The sequence below is a fragment of the Saimiri boliviensis genome, chromosome 5 (genome assembly GCF_048565385.1).
Source record: "Saimiri boliviensis isolate mSaiBol1 chromosome 5, mSaiBol1.pri, whole genome shotgun sequence".
NCBI classification, from domain to species: Eukaryota; Metazoa; Chordata; class Mammalia; order Primates; family Cebidae; genus Saimiri; species Saimiri boliviensis.
Window position 1 is genome coordinate 74,204,822 of NC_133453.1, and position 21,866 is coordinate 74,226,687.

The 21,866-nt window shown below is 35.4% G+C and overlaps 1 protein-coding gene across 2 annotated transcripts in view; it reads right to left on the bottom strand.

The window, feature by feature from the left end:
• The window catches only part of CSRNP3 (cysteine and serine rich nuclear protein 3), a 205,810-nt gene that overhangs the window by 175,069 nt on the left and 8,875 nt on the right, over window positions 1-21,866 (bottom strand). The window contains exon 2 of one of the 2 annotated variants that reach the window (XM_074399563.1): window positions 11,048-11,218. The exons of the other annotated variant lie outside the window; for it this stretch is intronic. The gene's annotated coding sequence lies outside the window, so the exon portion shown is untranslated. The remainder of the gene's footprint in view (window positions 1-11,047; window positions 11,219-21,866) is intronic. 2 annotated transcript variants of the gene reach the window in all.

The following is a 21,866-nucleotide window of genomic DNA, read 5'->3' on the forward strand; positions in this document are numbered from 1 at the left end:
AATGAATTCTCTCTCTTTTATCTAAAATAAATAATTTAAATTAAAAAAAATAAAACATCAGAAGTTAGAAAAGTAATTTATCTCAGCCTTTAAAATTAGAGGAGCTAGTTATATTCTATGATTCATGTCTGGTAATCGGACAGAAATAATGCAGATTAATGCCAGATGAAGGCTATCCAAACAAAAATTCACTACAAAGAAACAAAACTAAATCTAAAGTTAATCTGCAGCTGTAGAATATGAGATGCTAAACAGAGGAATGTTGTCCTCTTTTATCCTACCTCAATAATTAAAGAATTCAAAAAAATAAAGTGAATACTTTGTTTGACCCATTTGAAAAAAAGGTGCAGGAGGCTCAGTCAACTTCTGTATCTATTTGCCTCCTGAAACCTCATGTTTTGAGTTTTTTCTTCTTCCACTTCAAGCAATGCCTTTATCTTTTTATTACTCTCCATACGTGGAAAATAGACAGAAATCAATGGGTTTTCCTTTATAGGACAGAAATCACTGGAAACTCAAAACTGGTTAGCAGTTTGAGCTTGTTTGTTCATTTTAACTACTTAAAACTGAGAATTAGATCTTGTCAATAAATATTTTTGTTGAAGAATGAACTTATAACCCCAATCCCACAAAATCTGCTTCCATTTAATGATGTACTTTTTACAGGTTGAAGTTTTCTAGAAATGAGAATTATTTTTTCTCTAATCCATACAATGTACTAGTTGATGATTATATTTTTTAGCATGGTTTCATGTCGATTAGTCTGAGGTTCTCAAGTATGGTGTAAGTTCCTTAGGACAGAAACACTCTTTTCAGTCTGCTCAGGTGCAGCAATACATCTTCAGTGTAGTCTTTAACACTCAGTGTGCGCCATTAGTCCTCATGTAAATAGAATTTTAATAAACTCTTGATATATGTGAAGAATTCATATCCCTTCAGTCATGTAAGGTACTAAAAGCAGAGACATGAGAGTTTCAGCATTTTACAAGACTAATTTTAATGGTAATCAGCATAGATGGTTAAACTTGATCAGAATCTCAATCTCTATCACTTCCAGTGGTACCGTCATTTTATTCTAATTAATAATACTGTAGATAAGAATTAAACGATCACTTGTATTTAATGCAGAATTTTTTTAATTAAAGATTTTGAAAACACTCTGTTACATGGCATGGAAATGGAAAATTATTTTTCTTTTCTTGTAGAAAGTATAGCATACTATAGTGGTTAACAGTGCGGACACTGGAGTTTGAGCTGATTTTAAGTTTTAATGCCAGCGTTTATACCTTGTGTGGGCTTAGATAAGCTACTGATTTCCTTTTCATCTCAGTGTCCTTATCTGTCACATAAAAATAATCTCTAGTAGAACTACCACCCCTACTCACCTCATATGTTCTTTTGTGAGGATTAAATGATATGATGCTTCAGAAACATTCAACATTAAAATGAAGGATCAGACCCAAGAGGGTTGTTGGTAGTGCTGTCTTGTATAATTTTCATTTTATGATCTCTCTTTATGTGAATTTGAAATGTATTTAAAATACATTTCAAGATAATCTTGAACATTTTTAAAGGTCTCTTAATGCACATACATTGCCAGATTAATTAGATACTTATGTGAAACTAATGAAATTAATTTATTATGAAATAGAGTCAAAGGCAATAATAGTTTTATATTAGAAAGAATATTTTCAATTTATCCTATTAATGTGTCAAAATGGGATTATCTTGCTATGTACTATTAGGAATTTGATACAACTTTACATTCATTATTAATTGGAAAAAATTAATGGAAGAATAGCTCCTTAATTTAGGATAAAGTATAACCTAAATTAAAGGTGAAATGTTGGGGGCATTTCCATTTTTAAATTACTGTACCCTTTCTAGTACCCAAAATAACCTTTCAGAACATATAATTACAAAATCCCATTCATATTAGACACAACAACTGTCAAAAACTTAGCAGGGAATATGCACTGCAGAAAAGAAAAAAAAAACAAAATTCTTCTGTACATAAAATAATAGTTAAATACAAAAAGATATCTAATGTGTTGCCTAAATTAATCTACATATTTAATGTAATTCCAATGCCATAACAATGGTTTGTTTAGTAGCTTAACAATATTCCTCTAAAATTTAAATAATAATCCTGTGAGGTAACATTGAACTTTAAGAGTATGGTAGTGTACTGTTTTTCTGTTAACAGTGGTGAGTTAGGGAAAATTGAGAACTCTCAACTGAGATAAAATGTACTACAAAGCCATGATATAACACTGGACTAGTGTTGGTTTTAAAATAACTAGAGCAAGTAATAAAAAGAAAACTACAAGCACTAATCACACTATATGTGATAATTTAGCATAAAAAGAATTAAAAATAAATAAAAATACTATCTTCAATGTATAATTTTAGGGAAAGTGGAAAATTATCTCTAAATTTCACACATTATGCCAATAAAATTTTTGAATGGACTAAAGGTTCAAATACATATAGAAATTTATGAAAATCCTAGAAGCAATTATTTGTGTATAATTGATCTTGGCAGCAGTTCCTAAAACCTAAATCCATAATATATTTGACAGTATAAATATATTTCACTAGCAAATGTAGAGTTAGAAGAAAAATGACAAAATAGGGATGATACTGTTTATGCATCCACCAAATTACTAATCCTTAATATTATAAAGCAATGAAAAGAAAATCACTATCATAATAAAACCTGGACAGGCAATTCACACACACACACACACACACACACACACACACACACACACACACACAAGGGAAATGATTAAATATGTAAACAATTAGACTCCTAGTGTTCAGAGAAATTCAAGTACAATCATTGGTATATGTTTTTACCAATCATACTGGTCTATGTATGCATTGTGTGGGTCTATAATGTGTGAATATATGCATGTATTTATACACACACAAACACACACACACACACATACACACAGAGAGAGAGAGAGAGAGAGAGAGAGAGAGAGAGAGAGAAACAGACAGACATAAGAGAGAGACAGAAAAACACCTAACCAGTTTTGGTAAGGTGCTGAGGAAATATGCAGTCATGTGCTAGAAGTGGGCATATAAATTGGTAAACTTTTTTGGAGGGCAATTAAAAACAATACCCTTTGAACTATGATTTCCACCTTTACAGATTTACTCTGAGATTAATCTACAAGTATGTTATAACAGCAGTAATTATATTGATTGGTGGGAAATTCTAGAAAACAATTATAATAACACAATAGATATAGTTAGGATAAAGTATGTGAAATATATAGAGATTTAAAAAATCACACAGAATTCTACCACTTGTTGAATATTACCATCTATAGAAAATGTGTGTTTTTCTTTTTCCTTCTGGATCTTATTATACTATGTATTTATGATTTTACAAAAATTAATGAAATTAATGTAAGTTTGCCAACTTCTTTACAAAGGGGAATATATTTTTATCTCAATAGATATATTTATTCAACTATTTTTGTTGACTATGTGATAATTAATTATGTGGATTTTCCAAAGATGATTCAACCAATTGCATAGTATGTAGGTTTTCGATACTTTTTCACCATAAAAAAAAAAAAACTGTAAAAATCACCCTTAAAGCTAAAACTTTTTTTCTACAATTCAGCTTTTTAAAGAAACAAATGTTAAATACATCAGTTCTAAATATTTCAATGTTCTAATTTACTAATGAATGAGAATGCTGAATTTTGATGAAACTATATGAAGAGTTTGGGAAGTTACCTAGTTCATACTGACAATACGTTAGGCATAAATTGGAATCTTCATGAATATCTGATACGAAAACATTTGTTTCAATAAACCTGGGCCTGTTGAAGAAGACCCTAATTGTATTTAACCATCTTAATAATTGCTATACAAGTAGCCTATTTCAGTTGACCCATGTGATGCTTAAGATGATAGAAAACATTTCATCAACTGAATTTTTTTTGTAAAAAAATCATGAACATGCCAATCAAAAACGTATTTAGAAACTAAATAAGAATTATTAAATGAGATAATTTGTTTAAAACATTGAGCACAATGCCTGGCAAATGATAAAATGCTCAATAACATTTGCTATTCTGATTATACCCATTAAGCAATGTGGGCGAAATATAGGAAATAGGTCCTGCCATCAAGGAGCTTAAAATCATCGCGATTATAAATTTCAACCGTTTCCATACTCACTACAAAGCTGCTACAGAAGAGCTACTCTGTTGAAAATGCTAATGTTGATATAGGATGTGTTTATCCTTTTTGGACTCTCTTCATTCTTTAATTTTTCATTGAAACATTTGTTTATCGGACATTGAAAGGCATTTAAAAAACATATAACTTTTCTTATTAATGTTCATAAATTACTTAGTCAATTTACTCCCTAGGTTTCCTTTTGCAGCCTCTCTAGCTTTATGCCTATTTATAAAAATCTAGGTAAAAAGTATGACATCTGTGTGTGTGTGTGTGTGTGTGTGTGTGTGTGTGTGTGTGACGGAGTCTTTCTCTGTTGCCACGCTGGAGTGCAGTGGCATGATCTCGGCCCACTTTAACCTCCGCCTCCTGGGTTCAAGTGATCCTTTTGCCTCAGCCTCCCGAGTAGCTGGGACTATAGGCGCACACCACCATGCGTTGCTAATTTTTGTATTTTTAGTAGAGATGAGATTTCACCATGTTGGTTAGGATGGTCTTGATCTATTGACCTCATGATCTACCCACCTTGGCCTCCCAAAGTGCTGGGATTACAGGTGTGAACCACCGTGTCCAGGTGACATCTGTGTATATAACCATGATCTTAGCATAGTTTTCATTATAGATGATTAATGAGGCCCACCTTGGCCTCCCAAAGTGCTGGGATTACAGGTGTGAACCACCGTGTCCAGGTGACATCTGTGTATATAACCATGATCTTAGCATAGTTTTCATTATAACTGATTAATGACCACTATAATGGAAAGCCTAATCATCAATTCATTTAGTAAGTAAAGAGTTCTTGAAATATATATCTAAAAATGTCTATAAATCTGGAATATATGCTATTCTCTCCAAGCCAAAATAATGGTTGTCATAGAAACTGCAAACAGCAGAAAGTCAGATCTGACATAGCAAGAAGATAATGGATAGCGTCTTTGGGGGAAATCATAAAATAGTGCAGGCTATGTTGGAAAAATTATCCATATATAATATTAATTGCCATAACTTCTTCCAAACCAAGGTCCTCAAAAACAATGAAATATACTAGCCTCTGATAAATTTAAAGCATATATATTCTCAAAAATGTAGGAGTAAGGCATGAAAACAAATTTCAAGATCAAAGATAAATAGCAGCCAGAAGTGGTGGCTCATGCCTGTAATCCTAGCACTTTGGGAGATCTAGACGGGTGGATCACCTGAGGTCAGGAGTTCAAGACCAGCCTGGCTAACATGGCAAAACTGCATCTATACTAAAAATACAAAAATTAGCCAGGCATGGTAGCACATGCCTGTAATCCCAGCTACTCAGAAGGCTGAGGCAGGAGAATCTCTTGAGCCTGGGAGGTGGAGGTTGCAGTGAGCCGAGATTATGCCACTGCACTCTCGTCTGAGCAACAGACATATTTCATCTCAAAGATAAAAAAGGAAAAACATATACATATACATGTATATACTTTATATGATTTGTAAGCAAAATATGTTCATTTACTGTCTCACATGATACTTCCACCAACATTATAATCCAACGGCATAAAAATATATAACAGTTTATATATTTCACATGTCTATATGACACAAGTAATGGGACCCACCCGAAAATGGGTAGGTCCAATTACATTTACCATGGAAATATCTAGTGCTTTTTGCACTCTATCTAGGACTATTTACCAGCTTTCAGGTTGCTTTTGAAAATTGTTTTAATTGAGGTTGAGTTTTTGGTGTTTTCTTTCATGATTTTTTTTTTTTTTTGATAATGCTAAGACTATTGCAGTTATATGTTAAGGAATGTAAAGAAACTTAAGAGTTCACTATATAAATCAAGTTTCATAAAATTTTATTCAAATGTCTAGAATTGTAAATTACATAACTCAGTCTTTGCTACTACTCCCTTATTATAATACTTGTGAGATATGGGCAAAAGCACCAAACTGAGTCCATTGTAACTTTAAGTCACTGAAAAGACTTTTCTACCTGAAAATTAAATATCATTGAAAAGATCTTTTTCAAGTTTTTATATGCCGGTTTTTGGTTGAAAAGCAAGTTACATTTTTGTTTTGTTATATTTATTCTGATTGCTCTTTCTTCATTGCATTTAAAAACTGTGCTTTTAACCTTAGTCCAATTCTCAATGGAATTCAGTAATTTTGATACTTATTTAACCATTCCAGTTCCTGCAAGATCACTGTAACTAAACATGTAAAACATATGGTTTTAAAACAATAATTCTGTGGCCGTAAACATTCCGAGCTTATTTACAAATTTTTCAAACCGAAAAGAAGGATTTCTTTTAATATACAAACAGGCACTTTCCAGAGTGAATGGATTAAATATTATTGTCACCTATTTAGAAATCGCACCAACTGCCTCTCTTTTATTCAGGACCAAGTTTAATTCTTCCTGCATTCCCTTGCACACAAATACTCTTCCCCCAAGCTGTCAGAAAGCATCAGACTGCCTGATCTGCACAGTGAATTTTAAAACCTTCTGAGAAACACAAGGACATTTGCTTCAGGCACTGATTTCATCATCACCATCATAAACAACAAGTATAAAGCAAGTCAAGCTCTGGTATTTGAACCAAAGCTAGAAGATGATGGTACTTTGAAGATGGTTAGTAGGATTTTAATCACTTAAATTAGTTTGGATCCATTTTTCAAGCCAAGATATTTTACAGTTGAGCAATCATTTATTTATTTTCTGTGACCCCTCCTAGATGGCCCCAAAGTAAAGATGTGACCCTCTAACATGAGGTTTATAAAATGCAAACAGTCTAAGATTAATTTGTAAATAAATTACACTGTTAGATGAAAATGTTTTGATCACTAACGTGAAGATGGTATCTTTAATATTTAATAGCAACTTTAATTCTTGTGCTCTCTATGAAATGCAGCTACAATATCAATTCCACCTACAAACATCCTGATAAATAATAGATGTGGGAAATTGGGAGGTTTTCTAAGATGTATTGGATCTTATGCTAATAAAGCCATATCCTTCAAATGACATGAACCATAGTACCATTAACATCACCAGGACTATCTCTATATTTAGTTTTTCATGATGGCTACTTAAGAGTTAAAGACCACAGTGATTGTTGCTTTTCTAGATTCATTGTTATAGATAAACAAAATTTTATTTGAAATTTGGTCCAATTGTGCTTTTGAGTTTAAAGCCAAATTTAAATGAAGTTTGTTGGAGATTAAAACAAACAAGCAAATATAAAATCCAGCTCTGTCCCTAGCCAGTAAAATGGAATATAATTACTTCATTCAGTCAGAAGCTGTGACTAAGTGAGTCCAATTGAAATGCAGGGTAAGTGGGTTTCTGAACTCTTAAATTATTGAAAAAGTAATTCAAGGTCCTGGAGTTCAAAAGATATAAAGATATTATCTTTTTTTCAGGGAGTCCAGGATACCCATTAATCCCTCTGGCAAAAAGTGATATATACAAAGGTTTTACCTTTAAAATAAACGAACTAACCCTTCAGTTGTTAGCTGCTGCTACAGATTGACGCTGCATACTTCATCTCACCTACTTTTCATTGTAACATTTTCACGTTATCACAAGTAGCATTATGTCACCAAGACAAACCAATTTCCTTCATGTAAATGTAAAACAACATGTTTGCTGTAAGACATTTCCATCAATGTCAGCGACATACATGGAAAGTCTCAACAGTCTGCCCTGTCATTTACTTACAGAAAGGAGAAGTAAAATGTTCTTTCACACTAAAATTGAATTCTCTGCCCACTATTTCATTTAGCTCATTGAATTTGTTCATAAACTCATCACTGGCACTGTCCCACAGCCGCAAAAAGGCAATAAGAAATGAGAAGCCAATTACATTTACCAAAAGATAGATTCATTCTAGTTATAAGAGATGCTGACATAAAAGATACAGCCATGTCTTTCACTTGATGATTTGTGTCCCTCTACTTAGTAGTCAGGCTTGTCACTGAACCATCAAAGAGCCCTGTGGTCTGGTAGAGAGGTAGACTCTAGGGATCTACATTAAAGTCCTCTGCCACCAGTTCACATTTAGATTCTTGTCAAATTACTCTCCTTGGGCCTTAGTCTCCACATCTGCAAAATAAGGGAGTCAGCCTAGATGCTCTCGAAGGTCCTCCTGGTTCTCATAGTCTTTGAATTCAAAATGAGGTTTGACTCTTTACTGTTGTTTTTGTCTCAGTTAAATACAGAGCATTAGAGCCTCTTAAAAGCACTTACATGAGTTTTCTTCTTCAATCTGCCCAACTTTATAAAATAATTAATAAAGTGTTGAATTTGTGATCAGGCTAAAAGTAACCCATAGTGATAGATAGTCCTTCATAGGTTATATTGCCATTTATTCTTTACTCTTCCTCCCCACTGTTTGTTTATCTCAAGGAATGGCTCTGACTACATACTCAATTACAAGTTATTCAATGATGCATATCACCATTCCCTTCCAGAGAAGTATCGACAACTGTTTCCTTCAAAACCCTTGAAAATTCACAAAGAAAAGTACATCAACAGCACAACAGGAAAAAAACTACGTAATCAAACTTTGCATTGCTCTCTTTAATAGCCTGTCTTCTCTGACCACAGTGGATATGTATGTATTTTCTCCTCTCTAGACTAGAGTAATGGTGGTGAAGTGGAGCAGTTATAACCACATGTCAAAATAGTTATTAAAAAATAAAACCACTCTCCACTATAACTGTTAACCTTCCAGGGAACTGTTCAGGTGCTCAGAACAACTGCCTGACCTATAATTTTTCAAACCTCCCTAAACCACCAGAACATCACTTTCATCTGGAAAGCATCTTGAGCCATAATTGTAAGGCCTGATGGTGTTTAAATGAGCATTATAGGTACTTTGTGAACTCAGAAGCAATAGAAATCAATAAGTGTCTTGCATAGAGGAGTCCTGCGATAGATTTTTCCAGGAGAGAGCCAATTTGTAGAAAGTCATAGACACCAAGGAGGTTGTAAGCATGCTGGAGGTTTAAAAAAAAATATATCACAGGGGTGTGGAAAACACTGCACTGCACTGCTAGATGAGGGAATATCTCAAAGACATAGAGTTTTAAACTGATAATGTTTTTTAGGAGTGGCTAACGGGGGAAAAAAAAAGATTGAGAAGTAGTAGGCAGTTCCTGCAGTGCTCTAGGACTTGAAAAAGAAGAGCTCTCCCAAGTACGCAGAAAGGGTTTGAATAGTGCTCCCACGGGTCTTGAATGTAAATATGTATTGTTGCTTGTGTAAGGGTAAGAATATCTAGTGAACTTACTCTTTCCAGCTTTTAAGATTTGTCAGAAATTAATTCATTCAGTCAATTAAAAAAAAACTGCAAGCATCATCCAGTGCTCAGAACCCTTCTAGGCATCATAGGTAACAGCTCAGTGGAAAAGGCAGTATCAGTGCTATCCACAAGGTTACAGTCACTTGGAAGGAGGTGCGAAAAGACTTTAGACAAATCCCAAACAAAACTTATCCTCTGAAATTCCACTCTCTGGCCATAACCTTTCCATGTAAACTGGAGAATCATATCCTCAGAACAGCTCTTGTGTTCTCCCTTCTCCCAAGTGTTCTTTAATCTCCTCCTTACTTTTTTATACTTTCTAAAAGTTCCAAATAAAAAAGGGTCTACTTCAGTCAAGAGATATTATATTTTTATTCTAAATTTTTCTAATAATGATGAAGGAGAATTATGAATACCTAATAAAATTTTGAATACTGGGGGAGAAAGAAGAGGATTAAAAACAGTCACAGAACTACACTGAATGAACTTTAGTATGAATTTCTTTTTCTTTCTTTCTTTTTTTTTTTTTTTTTTTTTTTTTTTTTTTTTTGAGATGAAGTCTCACTCTGTCTCTAGGCTGGAGTGCAATGGCACGATCTCGGCTCACTACAACCTCCACCTCCTGGGTTCAAGCGATTCTCAAGCCTCAGCCTCCTGAGTAGCTGGGATTACAGGTGCCAAACACCTTTTATGTTAGATAATTTTTACCTTTACTCATGGAATATAACATTAAAAGGACGTTTACACCTATCATCTCATGAGGGATGGGTGAAGGCAAGGGGCTTTCACTTCATTTAGTTTTGCTTTGCATGTTAACTCTTCTAAAATATAACTTTGAGATTTGTTTTCCCTTAATAATTGAGGATGAATGAACACAGAGCTGTTGGAAAAGGATCACCTAGTTCACAACCTTCATTTGGGCATCTGTTACAAGGAATGCAATTTGAAAATGGGTAGAATTTTAAGTCAGAACATATCATACTAAGCTAGATGGTATTATTCACATGAACTGCTTGGGAGAAATATATACATGAAGAAAGCTGCCCTTACTCAAGTGCATGATCCATGCCTTCGGTCTGAGTTTTACCTGTGTCCAGCTGTAGGATTTCAAGGCTTTCAAGGCCTTTATTTCACATAAGCAATCTTTTTAAAAACAAACATCATTTTCTCATCTAGGAAGTAAATGTATTACATTCAGCACTGTAAGTATTCTGCAACTCATTGACCAAGCTACAGCAGTTCAAAATAGCTTACTGATTACATTTCAAAAGATAGATTTATTTCAGCAAGCTGAAGACACACATCAAATTACTTTCGGTTGCTGTCTGCTTACCTCTGATTGGACTCATTTCTGCCTCCTGTATTCTCACTTCACAGAAATGAGTCGAGTATACTGCTGAAGTCTAATGAACCAAAATTATTTCATATGTTACAAATATTTTGGTATCACGAAGAACTTAAGAGCAGATACAAGCCAGTGAATAAAGCTAAAGCCCCCAAGAATGGGCCACGCAACACAATTTAGAGCACAACTGAAACAGAGCTTTAGATACTCACTGGTTAAATTATTAAAAGTGAACGGATTGACACTATCAACACTCTCAGCACTGTCACAGCTGAAAACTTCATCATCTGATTCCTGCACAGAAGAGCAGGGTGAGGAGCCGTCGACTTCTTCAAACTTCCCCTTTAAAATTCCACTCATAGCTGCAACGCTGTCACATGTATCTGTAGCAGGAATGGGAGCAATGGAGCATTGAAATATTTGGCTGCTGACTGCATAGTCAAAGTCTCAAAGTCATTGGAGGGGGCTGTAAATTTTGAACCACGCAGAGCACATTATCATATTCATGCAGAAATTATTCTTCCCATAATGTTGGAAAGCATTGAAGACAATTCCACCCTAAGTCGTTATTTTCATTCTCATTCTGACAACAGTGCCTTGTAAGAAAAAAGTAAAAATTAAAAATACGAATAAATTTGCTGCATAAGGAATTATGGCTCAGTGTTTTGAAACGTCAAAATAGGAGTCAAATACACTTATTTGGTTTGTTCTAGTAAATTGTGTACTGTCAATGACAGAGTCAGAGTTCAGAACAAAATAGATCACTCACTTGCATGCTGTCATATCCAGAGCATACTGATGAGGGTATGTCTGTCTTGCTTGGGATTTCTTTTTTTCTCAGGTATAAAGGCATCTACTTTCCTGGGGCTCTTTGTCCATCAAAAATCAAATTGGTTGCTAGGAAGGGTGATACCTACAGAATTTAGATGCCTTATCATGTTTTCAGTCAATTTAGCAGAGCTACAGGGAATACTTGAGTCCTATGTCAAGGAGGCTGGCTGAATAGATTTTATACATGGTAAACCGGAGTCCCTAAATCTTTTATTGAATAAAATATTAATTTAAATCTCTTCACTCTCTGTATCAACATGGTCAGTGAAAGCCAGTCATATGTAGCCTGATAACATTTCTTAAAATTTGTTTACATCAATTTAGATGAATCACTAAACCTCTGAGAGTAGCAATTTCTCCATAGCTATATAGAGAAGCAGTGAAAGTGTTGGTGGGTTGCAAATAAAATTTCCTGCACTGGTAGGTAACCTTGATAAGTAAGTTGAAGTAAGCATAATAAAATCATGAAGTCACCTTAGTCTTCTGTTTTGTCTACTATTATTTGCAACAAGGATACTGAGAAACACTTTACCTGAAGGAAAACGATAGTGTAAGTACAATAATAAACAGCTTCTTAATCAAGGAGACGGTAGGTAGTAAGACATATGACCTGTGGAAGCCAGAGAAAGCATGCTCAGGCCAAAGGGTAAAGCTGTTACTTGGGTCCAGGTTATTTTGCTCCAGCTTTCCTTATGTAATCTCCTCTAACTCTGGGCAATGCCCCATTTATATTCAGAATCTGCATTTTTCTTTCTCTTGTTAATTTTCTTTACAAAGCCAAAGAAGCAATTTTTAGTTTGCATTGTAATTTTAATCCCAACTTGAACTGGCTCTACAAGATAGCCCAAGATTGGTTTAGATATATAACTTGGAAGGATTAACAAACTAGGGAATCAAAATAGTCTCTTCCCCATCAGCTCAACCCACTATCTGAAATGCTCTTGAATAGAGATGCAGCAGTTGGGGAGACATACTTATTTCACAAAAGACACCTGTACAATATACGATATCAAGGAGAGGTGACATCAAACACCAGCATGGCAGTCCTATCTATGCCTTTCTGGTAGTAAGAATCAAGTCTGGAGCGACTTTTTTATTTTTAAGAAAGTAGCAAAGGACTAACTACCCTCCTTGTGTCACTTGTGGACGTCATGCTCACCCTTGATTTTGGTAGCTGAAATTCCTTGGGGCATATTTTTTCCAGGTCTTTCTGTTGACTGGCTTCCTCTGTTTCTGTATTTTCTGCTTCCTTATGTCCCCAGCTTATAGATGGCTTTGGCTTCTAACAGACTTACCTCTACCTTATCATATCATCATATTCTGTCAACCTCCACACTGAACACCAATGACTCCTCTTTTTTTTTTTTTTTTTTTTTTTTAAGGGAATTTGAGTATCATTCTTTGGTCATTTATGCTATTACACAGAAAAGAGATCTATTTTGCCGTCATTTGTTTAAGGGCCGTTCATTATTCAGTAAACATCTATTGAGATTTTATTATGTTCCAGTGACTATTTTAGATGCTGGGGAGTGATAAAGAAGCAACGTCGAAGTTCGTTTTGTTCTTTTATTTATTTATTTTACTCTAATGATACTTATTTACTGGGTGTTATTAGGGGAAGGGATAGACAAATAATAAGAAGAAACAGATAAATTAAATATATAAACATCATATGGAGGTAAATGCTATTGAGAAAAATAAGCCATTAAGTATGATATGGTGACTACAGAGTTGACTGAGCAAGAGCATTCCATCTTTAGTTGATTGGTGAACTAATGTCACTCCACCAAGAGGTAATAACATGAAGGAGGTGAGGAAACCAACAATGTGGGCTTCTTAGTGAAGAGCAGTCCAAGACAAAGGAATGGTGTGTGCCAAAGCCCAAGCGAGGCACAGTGCATGACAAGGTCAGACAGGTCTTTAGGGCTAGACTGTATAGAGCCTTTAAGGACTTTGGCTATTTCTCTAAGTGAGGTGAAAGCCACTACAGTTACTTAAAACTACAGGGTTTAAGTAGTATAGTAGCAAGATATGGCTTACATTTTAAAGGGACACCTCATTAGTTTGTTATTTCATCAGAAAACAGAGTGTCTATAGTAAAGAAGGTAATTTTGATGGGAAAAAGAAAAAATCCGTTAGGGAGGATTTAGTCACTCCGATGAGTAGTTACAGTCAGAAACCTAACTAGTCACAGGGCTGAAGAGGTCAACAGTTCTTTTGGGGTGGCAGCTGGGGAATTAGAATTTAGAAGGAAGACAAAGTGGAGGGATGGTCAAAGGGTTTTCTGAAATGATTCTGTTACTTAATTTCACCTAGGACCACCTCTGGTTTCTAGCTTTCTTAATTATTTGATGATAATAAAGAGACACCTTACCTATTAGATTTAAAATAGGAATCATCCAGATACTTTGTACTATTTGCGGTGCTACTGTGGCAAAATGACAACAAAAATGTAGGCTTTCTTTTATCACTCTAAAGAAATACTTCTTTTAATGCGATGGAGAAAAGGCAATATATGGATGATGATCATTCTCAAGGATTTACTTACTAATGGGAAAAGGGAGGCACAGAGTTAATAACTATTTTATCTACAATTCACCCTAAATTTATTTATTTGAGACTTTTGAAAGTCAAATCACAGCCACTACCTGCTACAATAGGGATTATAGGACTCTGGCTCTGGGTTGACCTTGTTTGAAAGCCAAGCAGCCTGTGTCTTACAAACTTACTTGTAGGCGTAATGTAAGCTTTATTTGTTTAGAGAGAGGCTCATCTTCAAGTGACATTTGGCAGTTTTAGAAATATTGCAGAAAAGTTTTGAAAGACTGAAAGCTATTGTTGATTTTTTAAAATGCTGTTGTACCTTGTGTTTATTAGTTATAGGAAACTATTTAGAAATTGTTTTACTATAAAGTTGTTTAATTGCTTTCTTTAATATAAAATCAATGTAAATAATCTCTGTCAAAGTGTTACATTTGCTCACACTTATACTTCTATGCCCTCGAGGTGCTGAAGATTCTTGTACAAAGTCATTAGAGAAAGATTAAATTGTAAGATTACATATCTAAGTAAACACAAAAAATATGGTGGAAAAAAGAATCCCAAAGCTTAGAAGACTCAGAAAGAGAGAGAGAGAAAGAGTGAGAGAAAGAGAAATATTGAGGGAGACAGTGAGAGAGAAAAGAATTGTTTTATTCTATTTTGTTTTCAACAATCTAATTCTACTGGAGTACACTCTGGTTGTATTACTGGTTGTATTATTAAAATTGTGATGTTGTAATGATTCCATGGCAATAGAAGCAAGACCATACAGGGAAAGCTAAATCATGAGAGAGAATAAGATGCTCCTCCCATTCAGATGTCTGCAGCAATAGATGGGAAGGGAGGAAAACTAAGGGAGAAGACAGTTACTATGAACATTCTTTATTGAATTTGTTCCATCCACATAGTCAAGCAAAAGTGATCATAAACAATATTTAAAAATCATCCTATAATACAGAATGCTCTTTCTGATAGTGCATGGCTGGAAAAAAATTGTTGGCAAACAGAGAGAAGTACAGATGACTTGATTTATATTTTCTAGCACTGAAAAATTTTATTTGTTGTACATGTTAGAAGTTAGAAAGAAGTTCCTTAATTCTACTCCAAGGTCCCCTTAAAAGTTCTGTGTTGGTCCAAGGAGATGATACCTTATTAGGTTTTTAAAATAGATCTCCTGTAATCCCAGCACTTTGGGAAGCAGAGGCAGGTTGATCACTTGAGGCCGGGAGTTCAAGACCAACCTGGCCAACACAGTAAAATCCCATCTCTACTAAAAATACAAAAATTAGCTGACGGTGGTGGTGCATGCCTGTAATCCCAGATACTTGGGAGGCTGAAGCATGAGAAAAATTGCTGAACTGGGAGGTAGAGGCTAAAGTGAGCCAAGATTGTGCCACTGCACTCTAGTCTTGATGACAGTGGGACTCTCTCTCAAAAATAAAATAAAATAGATAACTCTAATGAATTATTACTGATTCTATACATAATTATTCATTTTGAGAAGTATATTAAATACAATTTTCTTACTAGCTTTCCTAAGATAAAAGTTGTTACGATTGCTATATTTATCTAATAGAATGTTATGGTCTGAATGGTTGAGTCCCCTAAAATTCATATGTTCAAATCCTGATCCCAAGGTGGTGTTATTAGAGGGTGGAGCTTTGAGGAAATAAGTAAGTCATGAAGGTGAGTGAGTGCTGTTGTAAAGGACCCCAGAAGAGATCCCTTGCCCTCTTGCCATATGAGGTTACAGCAAAAACATGGCTGTGTAGAAAGCAGTCCCTCACCAGGCACATTATCTATCAGCACCTTGATTTTGAACTTCCATCCTCCAGAACTATAAGAAATAAATTTCTGTAGTTTATAAGCCTCTCAGTCTGTGATATTTTGTTGTGGTAACCAGAACTGATTAAGACATAGAATAATCAGAGTTTGGATTAAAATATTCAAAATGACAACTTTTTTAGTAACTTTAAACAAACTTAGAGACTTAAAAGTATAAGGAGATTATTAGTATTTAAAAGTAGCAATAGAAAATTGTAAGTTACTAATTTTTATGCTGTTGTTAACAGGAAACAACTGACTTAGGATGCATCACTTACAGAATACAAAGATAAAAATCAAAAATTGCCATTTTGAAAAAGAACTACAATGAATGTTGGCTACATTGACTTTTCTACAAACAGAAGTTAGTTTTCTAAAATTCGTAGAGTTAGAGCTTAGACTGATCCTCTGCAAGGGACCTAAATGTTTGTTTTTACCAGGCAAGTCTGACAGACTTTTACATTCAATGGTTGAGATTTTATGATTATGGACAAAGGCACTGAATGCCCTGCCCAGAGCCTAGGTGTACTTAATAGTAAACCCCCACAACTGTAATATACATATGTAAGTCAATATATATATGTAATTACATACATATTACATATATTACATGTGATATATGCATATATACATATAGTACATGTGTACATACATATATGTATATATATGCATATATACATATCTTACATAACATATACTCCATATATATGCGTATATACATATACTACATGTAATATGTACTACATGTATGTTTATGTGCATACATAACATATAAATATAATTGCACATATTTATGTAATTATATAATATATGCAATTTCACATATATATGTTATACCTGTAATTACATATATATATATATGTTAGATATGTGATGTGTGTGTGTGTGTGTGTGTGTGTGTGTGTGTGTGTGTGTGTATGTGCTTTCTCCCTCTCCTGCCATTGCAAGGACACTTGCTCTATAACTTGGACATAATCATGGGCTTAGGTTGATTACAGGAGGTTCACCAGCAAAATCTAAAACAAGAATGGGGACAGATTGTTAAGGTAAAAATGGATGCAGAATAAATGTGAATGTAGATTGAATAGTCCTGGGAATATAAGGTGCAAATATATTTGATGACATGGAAGACAGATTCTGCGAAGGCTGGAGGGAAATTCCTAAATGAGAACATTGCTTTTTATCAGTGTAGTCATAGCAAGCAAGAGGTAGAAGAAGCCAGCCTAGGTTGTAAAATCCAAGGGCAGATGCTAGTTTCAAAAATTAGGAATTTTGGTATACCTCCCTTTGGGTTGAAAGGTAAATGGGAAGAATTGTTTCATTCTGAATTTGTGGTTATATTTGTATCCCTCAATTAAAAGCGTATCTGTTGACTGGGCATGTTGGCTCACACCTGTAAACCTAGCTATTTGGGAGGCCAAGGGGGTTGAACACCTGAGGTCACCAGTTTGAGAACAGCCTGGTCAACACGGCTAAACCCCGTCTTTACAAAAAATACAAAAATTGGCCCGGTGGGCTGGGTGTGGTGGCTCACACCTATAATCCCAGCACTTCGGGAGGCCAAGGTGGGCATATCACCTGAGGTCAGGAGTTCGAGACCAGCCTGACAAACATGGAGAAACCCTGTCTCTACTAAAAATACAAAATTATCCAGGCATGGTGGTGCATGCCTGTAATCCCAGCTACTCAGGAGGCTGAAGTGGAAGAATCACTTGAACCTGGAGGCAGAGTTTGTGGTGAGCAGAGATCTTCCACTGCACTCCAGCCTGGGCAACAAGAGTGAAACTCTGTCTCAAAAAAAGAAAAGAAAAGAAAAGAAAAGAAAAGAAAAATTGGCCTGATATAGTGGTGTGCTCCTGTAGTCCCAGCTACTCAGGAAGCTGAGGCACGAGAATCACTTGGACCCATGAGATGGAGGTTGCAATGAGTCAAGATCACTCCACTGCACTCCAGCCTAGGCAACAGAGCAAGACTCCATCCGAAAAAAAAAAAAAAAAAAAAAAAAAAAGCTATTTGCACTATTACTACTAATTTGCCTTCATTTATATAGGGAAGCAGTAATGTGTACTAACTACAGTAGGACTCACACTAGGCTAATCATTAAATTTCCTGGGGAGATTTAAAAATATATATGCAGAGCCTCAGAAACCACCAGGAATCCCTGGCATGGTGAAACACCAGTTGCTTCAAAACCTGGCTTCACCATTTCCAGAATAGGATCTCTTACACAACTTAATCAATTTCTCTCAGTCTGAGTTTTCTTACCTGTCTAATGGTCTAATAGTAACTGTTTTATTTTTTTTTCCATTTTATTTTAGGTTCAGGAAGTACGTGTGCAGCTTTGTTAAATGTGTAAATTTTGTGTCACAAGGGCTTCGTGTACACATGATCTTGTCAGCAAGGTAGTGAGCATAGTACCCATTAGGTAGCCTTCCAGTCCACCTTCCCACACTCTCCCACCTCAAGACCTCCCTAGTGTCTATCTTTCCCATCTTTGCATCCATATGTATTCAGTGTTTAGCTCCCACTTACAAGTGAGACATGTGGTATTTGGTTTTCTGTTCTTGTGTTAGTTTGCTGAGGATAATGGCCTCCATGTAGCTGTTTTATAATGCCAGAATGTGCATTGTAGGTGATCTAATTTCCATACTCCCCATCCCACTGGTACATATTTTGTATTGCAGTATGCCTTGTATTATAGCTACAAACAAAAATCATGCTCTAAAATCTTGTCTGAGAGTGTAATCTAACCAGTTTAGCATAAAGGAGAACTATAAATCAGGAGCGAGGGCTCATACCAGACCGTTTCCACTTTGAGGCAGACATGAATAGAGGCAGCACAGAGAACTAGGAGAGATGGTGCCAAGTCTTCCTGTGGAGGATGCCCTGGCTGCTTTGGTGGGTGGGTCACCTTGTTAAGTGACCCTATTTTGTCAAAGCCCACCTCACACTCCAGGAAAGACGCTGGTCCTCCTTAAAGTAGTCACCAACAGTCTGGTTTGAACTACAGCAATCTCAGGGGGTTTGTGAGGGCATATTCCCACCCTCGTCAAATGACTATATCTTGCCAAGAGTCTACCTCACACTACAGGAAGGAGTGTGCATTGATTAACTCAGTATGTGCAATTTTATCCCTGTGGTTTCTCCACTAATAATATGAGCATATAACCTCATTGAATCTTTTCCAAAACCATGTGTTTTTGTTTTATTTGATTTTTGGTTTTGTGTCTAATACATTGTAATTCATTGAATAACTAGGCCATGATATTTAATCAAACCTCTAAAGGGGCATGTTTGTTTTGTTTTTAAGTATTTGTTATTATAAATCACAGTATAATTAACATTTCCTTTTTCATTTAATTTTTTAAAAAATATTTTTATAGACCCAGAGTCTCGCTATGTTGCCCAGGATGGTTTTGAATTCCTGGGCTCAAGCAATCCTCCTGCTCAGCCTCTCAAAGTGCTGGGATTACAAGTGTGAGCCACTGCACCTAGCTATAACTCTGTGTGTGTGTGTGTGTGTGTGTGTGTGTGTGTGTGTGTGTGTGTGTATGTATGCATATCTCTAATTATACCTTTAAGGATAAATTCCTATAAGTGGAAGTATTGAGTCTTCCATATACATCGCCAACTTGACTGCCAGTAAGGTTCTGCCAATTTATATTTCTTTAAGAGTGCTTTGGGATATTATTATTTCACCTTTGCCAATACTATGGCATTGCTCTTTTTAAAATTTGTTTATAAACTTGTCAGCTACTCAAGATAATAATAATAGTTAACACACATATAGTGCTTACTATGTGCCAAGTACTGTTCTAACACTTCATATATGTACTAGTTAGGATTCCAAAGTGGCCCTTAAGATTCCCTACCACTTAATGTACACCCCCATGCCCGTATAACCCTAGACATGTGAATAACATGAGATGTGGGACAACACTCCTGTGATTATATTATGTTTATGTTGCTATGTTTATGTTAAAAATGATTTTACATATGAATTAAAGTCCCAAACCAGATAGGGAGATTATGCAGGTGGGCTTGATATAATCACACAAGTTCTTTAATTCAAGGTCTAGAGGTCAGATACTAAGGATGAGAGGGATTCGATGAGAGAGAGATTCTCTGTGGCTGACATTGAAGTAGAAAATGGTCACATGATACTGCATATGTGCAGCCTCTAGGAACTGAGAGCAGCCTTCAGCCAGCTGACAGCAAGCAAGAAACAGGAACCTCTCAGTTCTGTTATCCCAAGGAGCAGAATTCAAAATTCTGCCAAAAACAAGAATGAGCTTGGAGGTAGATTTTCCCCCAGAGTGACCAGATAAGAGTTCAGCCAAGTGACACATTTATTCTAACCTTGTGAGGACCTAAACAAAGAACCTAGCCATACGATGCAGGTCTTTTTTTTTTTTTTTTTTTTTTTTTTTTTTTTTTTTTTTTTGACTGGGTCTCACTCTCTCACCCAGGCTGGAGGGCAGTGGCACGACCATGACTCAGTGCAGCCTTAACCTTATGGGCTCAGGTGATACTCCCACCTGAGCCTCCAAGTAGTGGACTACAGGCATGTACCACCATGCCTGATTAATTGTTTTGATTTTTATTAGAGATGGGGTCTCACTATGTTGCTATGCTGCCCGGGCTTACCTTGTACTCCTGAGCTCAAGAAAACCTCCCACCTCAGCCTCCCAAAGTGCCTGTGTAGGACTTCTAACCTACAGTACTATAAGCTCATAAATAAATGTGGTTTTATGTTGTTAAGTTTGTGAGAATTTGTTACATGGCAATAGAAAATTACTATAATATATATCAACTCATTTAATCTTCACAGCCATATGAGATAGGCATTAATATTAATAATACCATTTAAAGATTAAAAACTGATGCATACAGGGTTAGGTGATGAGGCCAAGGTAATACATCTAATTAGTTTTAGAGCCAGAATTCACACCCAGGCATTTGGGCACTTGAAATCATACTTTTATCATCACACACTTAGGTTCAAGTGTATTACATTCTCAAGATCTCACTGCTTGATATTGATTTGTTTTTGAACACTTAGGATTAGATTTTTTTATCTCACATACTTTCTTTTTATTCTTAATGTGTTTGTGTGTTTGTGCATGTGTGCGCATGCACGCATGTGTGTGTATGTGTGTGTGTAAGTTACTTAATTTTCCTTTTTCTGGTAAAATATACATAAATATTGTTTGTAAACATTCATAATAGCTATTAAAAAACATTCTGTTTGTAATTTTTGGTATTTTTCGACTGTCTTTACAGAAGAAGTAGGCCATGAACATTCTTTGTAGCTAGGTGCCTTCACAGAATTTAATGAGAATTCTTTGAAATTTTTTTTTCATATTGTCCCAAATGTTCTAATTTTTTTAGTTAATAAATAGCTTTGCTTTTGGATAAACAGATCATAATAATGTTCCTAAGTGTTTACTTGGTGCTAGAAACTAAATTCTGTGAACATGTTATCTCGTTCGCCTTTATAGTGATTCTAAATTAAGTATTATGCTTCCCTTTTTAGCATGGAGCAACATGAGGCTTAAGATCGGAAGTAACTTAGGTTCATTGACAAAGGCAATTAAGTAACTGAGCTGGAATTAAAACCCAGCTTGCCTGACTCCACAGACTGTGCTTTTTATGGTCATGCTACATCCCTTCTACATAAAACTTGGCATAGGTTTTCTACCCAATTTCTTAGTAGACTGTGAGCAACTCAAGAATCAGATCTTATTCAAAGATTCAAGAAATGTTCAATAAATAACCAGGTACTTTTGAAGCAGAAAAGTAATGTAAATAGAAGAGAAGACATGAGAGCAAAGG